Genomic DNA, 9,585 nt, shown 5'->3' with positions numbered 1-9,585 from the left:
AAGTGTTACACCTAGAGTTAACATAAGTTACCCCCATTTGTCTTCCCCTCTAAGAACTCATGAAAGTATTGTTTTTGCTGAGAGTCAAATATTCTTGACAGGAGATCTATTATGCCGGAGATAGCCCACTCTGGTCTAGCAGGTCTGGTTTTCAGGATATCCACAATGAATATGCATGAGATAGTTTTACATGCACTGCCCCCATTGTATACAAATACTTATTATGGATATCCTGAAAACCAAGCTGCTGTGTGCCTCTTGAGGATCAGAGTTAGCCACCCCTGTGTTATTCATTTGACTATGTTTCTGTTCTCTGTCCTCTCATACCAATTACAAAACCATGATCTGTTTGATAATAATAAACTGCACTAATATTCCAAAAGCTCCTTAAAAGGGGAACAGTCAGTTAGCTGATGATGACGTGAGGACTCATTTTAATACACACTCCAAAATTATTAAAACTAAGAAGCATCATTTCAAGCAAGAGACAAATATGAATGTTTTCTGAAAACCATGTACTCAGTTGTTTCAACCTCAGCCAAAATTGAAGCAGGATAGGTTGAAGTACTTAATCATTACTATTCAATTTGGCTGAGAGAGCGAATTAATATTTTACCTTATCACTTGTGCATCTGGCTCAGTGAAATTGTTTATGCACAGTTTCTTTTAGGTTTACAGTATAATGTACATTAGCACACATTTCTTAAGCACAGCTGTCAGCGTACTGGGCTGTGAAGTCTCTAGCGTCAGATACATGTTTTAAACTCATACTATAGTTACCCTTTCCAACAAAGAGGTATGATACAAGCTTAATGTCTTCATCCAGAAGTCTGTGGCGTCCTCTGGTGGTATAAGTGTGGAAAATATAGCAGCCATAAGTAACGAGCAAAGAAATGAATACACAAAATAGTATCTCACAGACAGAATATAATAACCCATTTCTTGTGCAGTCAAACAGGGTGTGTGTAAAACATTTCTTTCCAATGCAGCTTTCTAAAAAAGTTATTGATTTTTCTAATTTTTCTATTCCAAGAGTCATCTTCAGAGCAATAGGCTTGTCAGAGCTGCATCTAATCTGTCATTCTTATTATTTTCAAGTCCTTAGATGTAGCAATATGAAATGTATTCTGTCTAAACTAATGAACTTGTTTGGAACTTAAGGTATTGACATTTTTTAAGTAAAAATGCTGTGGCGGACCCTCCATGCAGAGTCTTATGGGCCTTCATAGCCCCTCTTCACGAGCATGAGCCTTACAAAGATCTAAGGATCTTTGTGTTCCTCCTCTTCTTAGGAAGCGCAAGTGTCTTCCTACTTCCCTTGCTGCCCAGTCCTCACTGGTTTTGGCTCAATCTGAAAAGAAAACAAATAGAAAAAGAAAGAAAATCTTAATAACGTTATTGACAGTAAAACACCTTATTCATCCACCCTGCCAGCCCCTTCTGATTCCTTCTGTCAGACCACATGAAATAATTCCAATGACCTTAATCTATACATATAACTACAAGAATTTCTTACATGGGACAGAAAAATGATCCTCTAGGGGTCCAAGTGCAAGAGGACTGGAGGATGCAGCTCTAGGCTCACCCATAGTCAATCAAGCAAAGAGGAATTTATAAGCAATGAAGGCCCACACTTTCCAAAGGGTGCTTTAGGCCCAGGGCCGGCGGAAGCACTAGGCGAACTAGGCGATCGCCTAGGGCGCTGAGCATTAGGGGGCGCCGAGCCGCTGACGGCCAATGGCCGCCGGTGGACGTCATCCCAATGGCAGATATACACAGCAAGAAGATCGCAGGGCCGTGGTACAGTCGCGTCTAAACATGCTGGTGCTCCTCCTCCTTCCTGCCCGCGCGGCCCCGGAAGAAAAATGTTGCCGGAGCCGCGCGGGCAGGAAGGAGGAGAAGCAAGGAGGAGGAGCATCAGCCAATGCAGGAACTTCTCCTCCTTCCTGCCCGCGCGGCCCCGGAAGAAAAATGTTGCCGGAGCCGCGCGGGCAGGAAGGAGGAGGAGGAGCATCAGCCAATGCAGGAACTTCTTCTCCTTCCTGCCCGCGCGGCCCCGGAAGAAAAATGTTGCCGGAGCCGCGTGGGCAGGAAAGAGGAGGAGCATCAGCCGCGTGCCGGAAGGAGGAGGAGCATCAGCCGCGTGCCGGAAGGAGGAGGAGCATCTGCCACGTTCAGAAGAGGATCAGCGCGGCTCGAGAAGAGCGGGGCCGCTGCAGAGCCCATCCTGCAGTGGCCCGTGAAGAGGAGGCCCAGAGGTGAGAGAGAGAGACTGAGGGTTTGTACAGTGTGTATGTGTGCGTGTATGAGATGAGTTGAGAGACTGTGTGTGTGTGTGTGTGGGAGTGAAGACCTGAATGTTTGCAGAGACAGCATGGGAGAGCCTTTGTGTGTGTGAGAGACAGCATGTGGTAGTGAGAGCCTGTGCTTGAGCAAGACAGCATGTGGGAGTGAGAGAGAGCCTGTGTGTGTGTGTGTGTGTGTGTGTGTGTGTGTGAGAGTCAGCATGTGACAGTGAGAGCCCGTGTGTAGGAATGATTGTATGAGAGAGAGCATGTGACAGTGAGAGCCTGTGCTTGAGCAGGACAGCATGTGGGAGTGAGAGAGAGCCTGTGTGTGTGAGTCAGCATGTGACAGTGAGAGCCTGTGTGTAGGAATGATTGTATGAGAGAGAGCATGTGACAGTGAGAACCTGTGCTTGAGCAAGACAGCATGTGGGAGTGAGAGTTAGACAGCATGTGCAAGAGAGAGACTGTGTATAAATGATTGTATGAGGGACAGCATGTGAGAATGAGTGCCTGTGTATGTGAGAGAGAGAAAGCATGTGAGAATGAGAACCTGACCGTGTGTTTGAGGGAAGCAGACAGATGGAGAGAAAATAAATATGTTATAAAAGGAATTGGCAAAAAAATAAGAAAGGGAAGGTGGAAAAAAAAAAGCCTGTGACCAACCGATTAGAAAACTAAGATCAGACAGCAAATGTAAAAAGAAATAAATTACTTTTTACTGATTGGAACATGTAATCTTTGGGAATGTGCAAGAGTAGCACTTTCTCTATGCGGATCTCACAATGTACGAGATCAGCATAGAGGAACTGGAAGCCCATGGGGCCTGCACAGAGGAGGCAGCAGAATGGGCTTCAGTGCCAATAGCAGCAATCAGCACCTCCGCAATAGCCATACAGCGGCAGTGACAGTGGCAGCAGAAGAATGAGAGAGGCTCTGAGGTTGCTAGCAAAAGAAAGAGAGGGGGTCTCTGCCTTTAGTGTGTGCATGTGTATGAATGGGAGTCTGCCTGGGGGTGTATGTGTGTGAATGCATGGGTGCCTGCCTGAGGGTGTGTCTGTGAATGAGAATGTATGGGTGTCTTCCTGGGGTTTGTATGTGTGAGAATAGGTGCCTGCCTGTTTGTGGTGTATGGGTGTGTGTGAGAATAAATTGGTGCCTGCCTGGGGGTCTGTGTGTGTGAGAATGAATGTGTGCATGCCTGGGGGATGGGGAGGGAGTGGTGTGAAAATGAATGGGAGCCTGCCTGGGGTTCAGTGTGAGAATGACTAGGAGCTTGCCTGTGTGTGTGTGTGAGAACGAGTGGGAGCTTGCCTGGGAGTGTGTGTTTGTGTGTATGTGAGGGAGCCAGTGAGAGTGAGAGCATGAGTGTGTATGAGAAAATCCAGGGGAGTAAGAGTTTGTGTGGGGGGTGTGTGTGGAGGGGGAGAGAGTGCCTTAGAGCCTGAGTGTGTCAGTGTCTGTGAGAGCGAGAGGTTATGGTTGGGTATAAGAGCATGAATGTGTATGTATGTGACAGTGTATGTGTGAGAGAGAATGGACATGTGAGTATGTGTGAGAGAGAGAGGATAACCTCCTAATCCTCGACAATATCAGGGTGACTGGAAATCAAGAGCTCCCATGTATGGACAGCAGGGGCTTTTTAAAATCCTTATTAATTTTAATTATTGTGTGTTATTTGATATATGTACTGTTTATGAAATATTTTATTGGTGTTTGGGAAATTGTAAAAAATGCATATGATTTTAATTAATAGAAATTCTATTTATCAGTAGTTTTAAAATATTTTATTAGTATGGTTTTACTATTATAACTGATGCTTTGTTTCTTGATTTTATTTGTTTTATGAGGAATGGTGGTTCTGTTTTTCCATTATTAATACACAGAGTCTGGCTTCTTGGGGTTTCCATTCCAGTTTTTGTCTAATTTGTGCTCCTTTATTTTGTATTCTGTATTTGGTGAGGGTCTGTCTCTGCTCTGTGTGTGTGACCACGATGAGAGATTCTGCTAGCATGTAGTGTCTGTATAGGGATCTATAGCAATCGGGTTTGTTTTGTTTCCTCAGTAGGTGGTGTATTGTTATCCCAGGACCCAGTGTAATATTTACCCTTGCTTTTTCACAGGTAGGGTTATTATTGTTTGAATCCTTGGTGTTATTACTGTTATGTTATGATGGGATTGCAGTATAGATTTTGGGTGTCTCTTTTGCGGTGCTTTATGTTAGTTCACAATGTGTCTGGCAGTGGAAGGTGTTTGTGCTGCTGTTACTGTGAGGTGACACCAGAATTTGAAAATATCTTTAGTATGATGAGCTGTAAGGGAAACATCCAAGCTCCATTGTTTGGGGGAATTTCAGTGGATGCACAGAGATACAGAACTGGAGGTGCAGGATTTGTATTGACATTCTGTCCCTTCCTATATATTCCAGACTTCATTCTCATAATCATATAGAATTAGTTGAATGAGGCTATCAAATAATTTTATAGTAGTTTTACTAGAAGTGTGAAACTGGCCAGCTTTTTAAAATAATGCAGAGGACCCTTTGGACTTTTTTTAACAACACTTTTTTTTATAACCAATTTTAAAGCAGGATCCATGCTATAGAGGTGGGTGTGATGAAGAAATGTCATTTTGGCTCCCCACCCACCCAAAACAAATTCTTCTGTCTAGAGATGCCACTGATTTTCTGTGGCACACAAATGCATTGGCCCCTGGGCGCTGGAGACCCTTGGTGCGCCACTGGGTGCGAGCCATATGGGGCCGCAAGTGGTGGCAAAGAGGAGTGGAGATTTGGCGGGCCGCAAGCAGTGCCCAATCTGCTCGCGACCCAGAAAACCCCAGTCAGCGGGCGTGATTGAGAATGAGGTAGGAGTCGGGGCCGAGACCGGGGGGGGGGGGGGGGGGGGGGGGGGCGCAAGGAAGAAGGCTCGCCTAGGGCGCCAAATCCCCTTGCACCGGCCCTGTTTAGGCCCACACTTTTCTGTCTCAGTATTATGTTTCAAGCACACTTGAAACATAATACTGAGACAGAAAAGAAAAATTCTTCATTTTCTATCACTAAAATGCTGCTCTGCACACATTTTTGCATTCCTAAGAATATTTAGTTTGGGAGAGTGAAATAACATGCGTAGATGACATGTTCAAATTTGTGTTATTTCCAAGGGAAAAAGTGTGAGTAGTTTTTCCTGGGGCAATAATCAAAGTGAAAATGTGTGTACTATTGCCTTGATTATTGGTGCAAAGTCCTTAGGTAAAAAGTAGCAGCATTATTTTGCATTAATGTGGGTAGTTGAAATAGTGTCCCCCTTATAACTATTCCTGCTGCATTCAAAGTTCCCTTTCTGTCCCTGTCCATCCACAGCAGCAGAAGATGAATTTGAATAGGAAGAGAAAAAAGTAAGGTTAACCATTAGAAAGGAAAAAAAACAAAAAAATATAAGGTGATATTTGTTGTGATTCTGCTTGCGGCGTTTACCACAAGCAGCCTCTCACCTCTTCTTGTGGCAGCTGTGTTCCCGATGCTGCCCGGAGGCCGCCGATATCCAAAGCCGCGTTCCACGGCAGTCAGGTCACTTCTCCTGCGGCCCGGACCACCACTTTTGAGGCCTTTACTCGCAGCAGGGAGCTGCGAGCCAGCCTGTCTTCAGCGGCATGGAGCCGCTACCACTGGGGCCACCCTTAATTGACCTTTGCGGCAGAGAGCCGCTTGAGCCTTCTTGCTTCGTGGCGGAAACGCCATTAGCAATCGGACTCTGCTCCTGAGTTGCCTCTGTTCCTGACTGCCTCTAGGTGCGTGGCCGCTCCTCTCTTTAAGATTTAAAGGGCCCGCAGCCGGATATGCCCCGGGCCCCACCTGATGACGTCATCCTGGGCGTCTTCCTGCTAGCCCTATAAAAGGGCTTCTCCAGCTATCCTGCCTTGCCTTGCATCAGAGTTCCCTGCTTCTGGAAGTCTCGGCTTCCATCACTCCATCAGGTCTTCGTTCCTTGTTCTTTGTTGGAGCTCCATGTCCTGTCTTGATTCCTGCGTGTTCGTGGCTTCCTGATGTTCCATGTCTTCATGTTCTGAGGTTCCAGATGTTCCATTTCCTGATGTTCCAAGGTTCCATTCCTCCTTCGCTTGTTTCGAGCCCTCTTGACTCTCCAGCTCCTTTGGTTCTCCAGATGACACCTTGTTGGGGTAAATCCGTCTCGTCCGTACCTGTTCTCGTCATTGGAGTTTTGTCTCGGCTGGATTCCCTTCCTCTCCGCATGGTCCATGACCAGCCTCTCCAGGTTGTGTAGGGTGCACAGTGGGACAGGGTGGTCCGTGACCAGCCCATTGGGTCCGCCTGGGTTGGTGGGCTGTGTAGGGCGCCCTGAGAGACAGTGCTAATGTCTGAACCTTCCAAGCTCCTCCTCTCGTCCAGAGTCTTCCAAGCTCCTTGTCTCATCTAGAGTCCTCTATGTCACAAGGCCTTCATCTGCCCTCGTCTTCAGTCCGGCTTGCTGCTTCTTGCCAATATCTAGCAGCAGGTCTGAAAGGGCTGGGAACGGTTGGAGGACTGTTCAGTAACCAACATTGCGTTGTTGGTCTTCCAGAAGCATGCAGGTCCAGTAGAGGGTCAGACCTTTAGTCTTCACCCATGCTTGGACACGCCTCACCTACCTCGGTGCTGCTCTGGAGTCTTCTAGGGTCGTGCCGAGGCCCAAGGGCACACAATCTCCTCCAGATGGGACCGCTTTCCTAGCATTCCCAGAACAGAATGCAAGGCCTCCTATGGCCTAACAGAACAGATATCTTTTTATTAGACTAACACAATACATTTGTTTGTTTAACATTTGGGAGCTAATATTCCTTTACTTAGATTGTTGTGGTTTATTGAAATAATGCTTAAAGCTAATAGCGGTAGAGGAAAGCTTTTTTTATTAAATGCTATAAAATAATATAGATCTTATATTTTAAATAATAAGGTACCATATAGAGAGGCACATTGCCATAAAAGGCATCAAAAATCCCTCTCAAATGATTTTACTGATAAAGAATTATATAGAATTTACAGTTGTATATTTCCAACCCCTAAGCTAGGTTACATAATTGTCAAAATTTCCATGACTGGCTTTTTATTATAAACAAATAATCTGAATGGCTGTATGGTAATTTGCTCTCATTCTCTAAGCTAATCCTCATCTTGTATGTAAATGTTTTCTTTGAATTTTGTGGTGTTAGCAGCCTTGTGTCTGTTCTAAGAATACATAAGAACATGCCATACTGGGTCAGATCAAGGGTCCATCAGGCCCAGCATCCTGATTCCAACAGTGGCCAATCCAGGCCATAAGAACCTAGCAAGTACCCAAAAACTAAGTCTATCCCATGCTACTGTTGCTAGTAATACCAATGGCTATTTTCTAAATCCACTTAATTAATAGCATGTAATGGACTTCTCCTCCAAGAACTTATCCAATCCTTTTTTAAACCCAGCTACATTAACTGCACTAACCACATCCCCTGGCAACAAATTCCAGAGTTTAATTGTGCATTGAGTGAAAAAGAACGTTCTCTGATTAGTTTTAAATGTGCCACATGCTAACTCCTTGGAGTGCCCCCTAGTCCTTCTATTATCTGAAAGTAAATAACCAATTCACATTTACCCGTTAAAGACCTCTCATGATTTTAAACACCCCTATCATATCCCCCTTCAGCCATCTCTTCTCCAAGCTGAAAAGTCCTAACCTCTTTAGTATTTCCTCATAGGGGAGCTGTTCTATTTCCTTTATCATTTTGGTCACCCTTCTCTGTACCTTCTCCATCGCAACTATATCTTTTTTGAGATGCGGCGACCAGAATTGTACATAGTATTCAAGGTATGGTCTCACCATGGAGCGATACAGAGGCATTATGACATTTTCCGTTTTATTCACCATTCCCTTTCTAATAATTCCCAACATTCTGTTTGCTTTTTTGACTGCCACAGCACACTGAACCGATGATTTCAATGTGTTATCCACTATGACGCCTAGATCTCTTTCTTGAGTGGTAGCTCCTAATATGGAACCTAACATTGTTTAACTATAGCATGGGTTATTTTTCCCTATATGCATCACCTTGCACTTATCCACATTAAATTTCATCTGCCATTTGGATGCCCAATTTTCCAGTCTCAGAAAAATGTTAACCTAAGCCCTAAGCCTGCTTGGCTGGCTTGGCCTGCCAGGCCCCTTCAACCCCCACTCCTAGCCCAAAAACCTAATCTGTCCTAGCCGGAGTCTGCCTAGGGCCCAGTCCGGGGCCTGCCTGGAGCCTGCCCAGAGCTGACCTGAAGCCTGCTCAAAGGCAGCCCGGATCATGCCTGAAGTTAGCCTAATACCTGGTTGGGCCCCTCCCCCTTGTTTCAATATACCAGGGCTAAGTTGTTCTCATGCCCAGCTACACTTACCCCTTCCTAGATCCTGAATGAAAAAAGAGCAGAAGCAAAGTCCACTTGCTACTGCCAGGTTTCCGGTCTTTTAAAAATTGCACCATCCACCTAGAGGACGATGCAGAAGGGACATCAGCATTTTACTCCACTATGGCTGGTGGCATTTTGGAGTACGCCCGAACATAATGGCGCTGGCCACACCAGAGAAAGATGCCATTTTTAAAGAATGGGGACCCGGGCATGAGAAAGTCGGCATCACTTCTGTCCTTTTTCACGCGGAATCTAAGCAAGTAAGAAGGGGCTAGAGCTCGCCAATCCTGGCACATGGAAAAAGGAAAGGGGGGAGGGCCAGGACAGGCTTCAGGCTGGCTCTGGGATGGTCCTAGGCAGGATCCAACTGAGCTTGATTAGTTTTTTAGGTCAGGAGTGCAGGTTGGAGGGGCCCAGGGAGGATCTGGCTGGGCCCAGGAAGGCCTAGTCATAATTGACTCTGGCCTTGATTCTAGCTATACACTGACACTCTATTCTGGTCTCCTGCGACCTCCAGTTCTCCTTATCTGCACACCGAACGCACACCCTTGTTTGTGGTGGGCACTCCCTTGAACTGTCTGTCTAGGAGACCCTGCGAGGCCCACCTAAGACCAGGTGGCCTGGGTAACCAAGGGCTCAAACTGAGGGAACCCTGGGTTGCTATTGGTGAAGCTGGAAGGAGTGGAGAGAATGAGACGGGATTTAAGGAAGCTGGAAGACTGGTCAAATATATGGCAGCTGAGATTCAATGCCAAGAAGTGCAGAGTCATGCATATGGGGTGTGGAAATCCAAAAGAAATGTATTCGATAGGGGGTGAAGGGCTGATATGCATGGAGTAGGAGAGAGACCTTGGGGTGATTGTTTCTCCGTCT

The 9,585-nt window shown here is 45.8% G+C and overlaps 1 long non-coding RNA gene across 1 annotated transcript; it reads right to left on the bottom strand.

Moving 5' to 3' along the window:
• Nucleotides 1-417: 417 nt before the first annotated feature.
• LOC115091680 lies at nucleotides 418-1,772 on the bottom strand. The gene is made up of 2 exons (XR_003856794.1): nucleotides 1,517-1,772; nucleotides 418-1,351 (listed from the first exon to the last, which is right to left on the bottom strand). It is a non-coding gene; the product is annotated as an uncharacterized LOC115091680 (long non-coding RNA).
• Between the last annotated feature and the right edge of the window lie 7,813 nt (nucleotides 1,773-9,585).

Source organism: Rhinatrema bivittatum, chromosome 5 (assembly GCF_901001135.1).
Source record: "Rhinatrema bivittatum chromosome 5, aRhiBiv1.1, whole genome shotgun sequence".
Classification (NCBI taxonomy): domain Eukaryota; kingdom Metazoa; phylum Chordata; class Amphibia; order Gymnophiona; family Rhinatrematidae; genus Rhinatrema; species Rhinatrema bivittatum.
The sequence above is the reverse complement of the archived record's forward strand: the minus strand, read 5'-3'. Positions and strand labels throughout refer to the sequence as shown.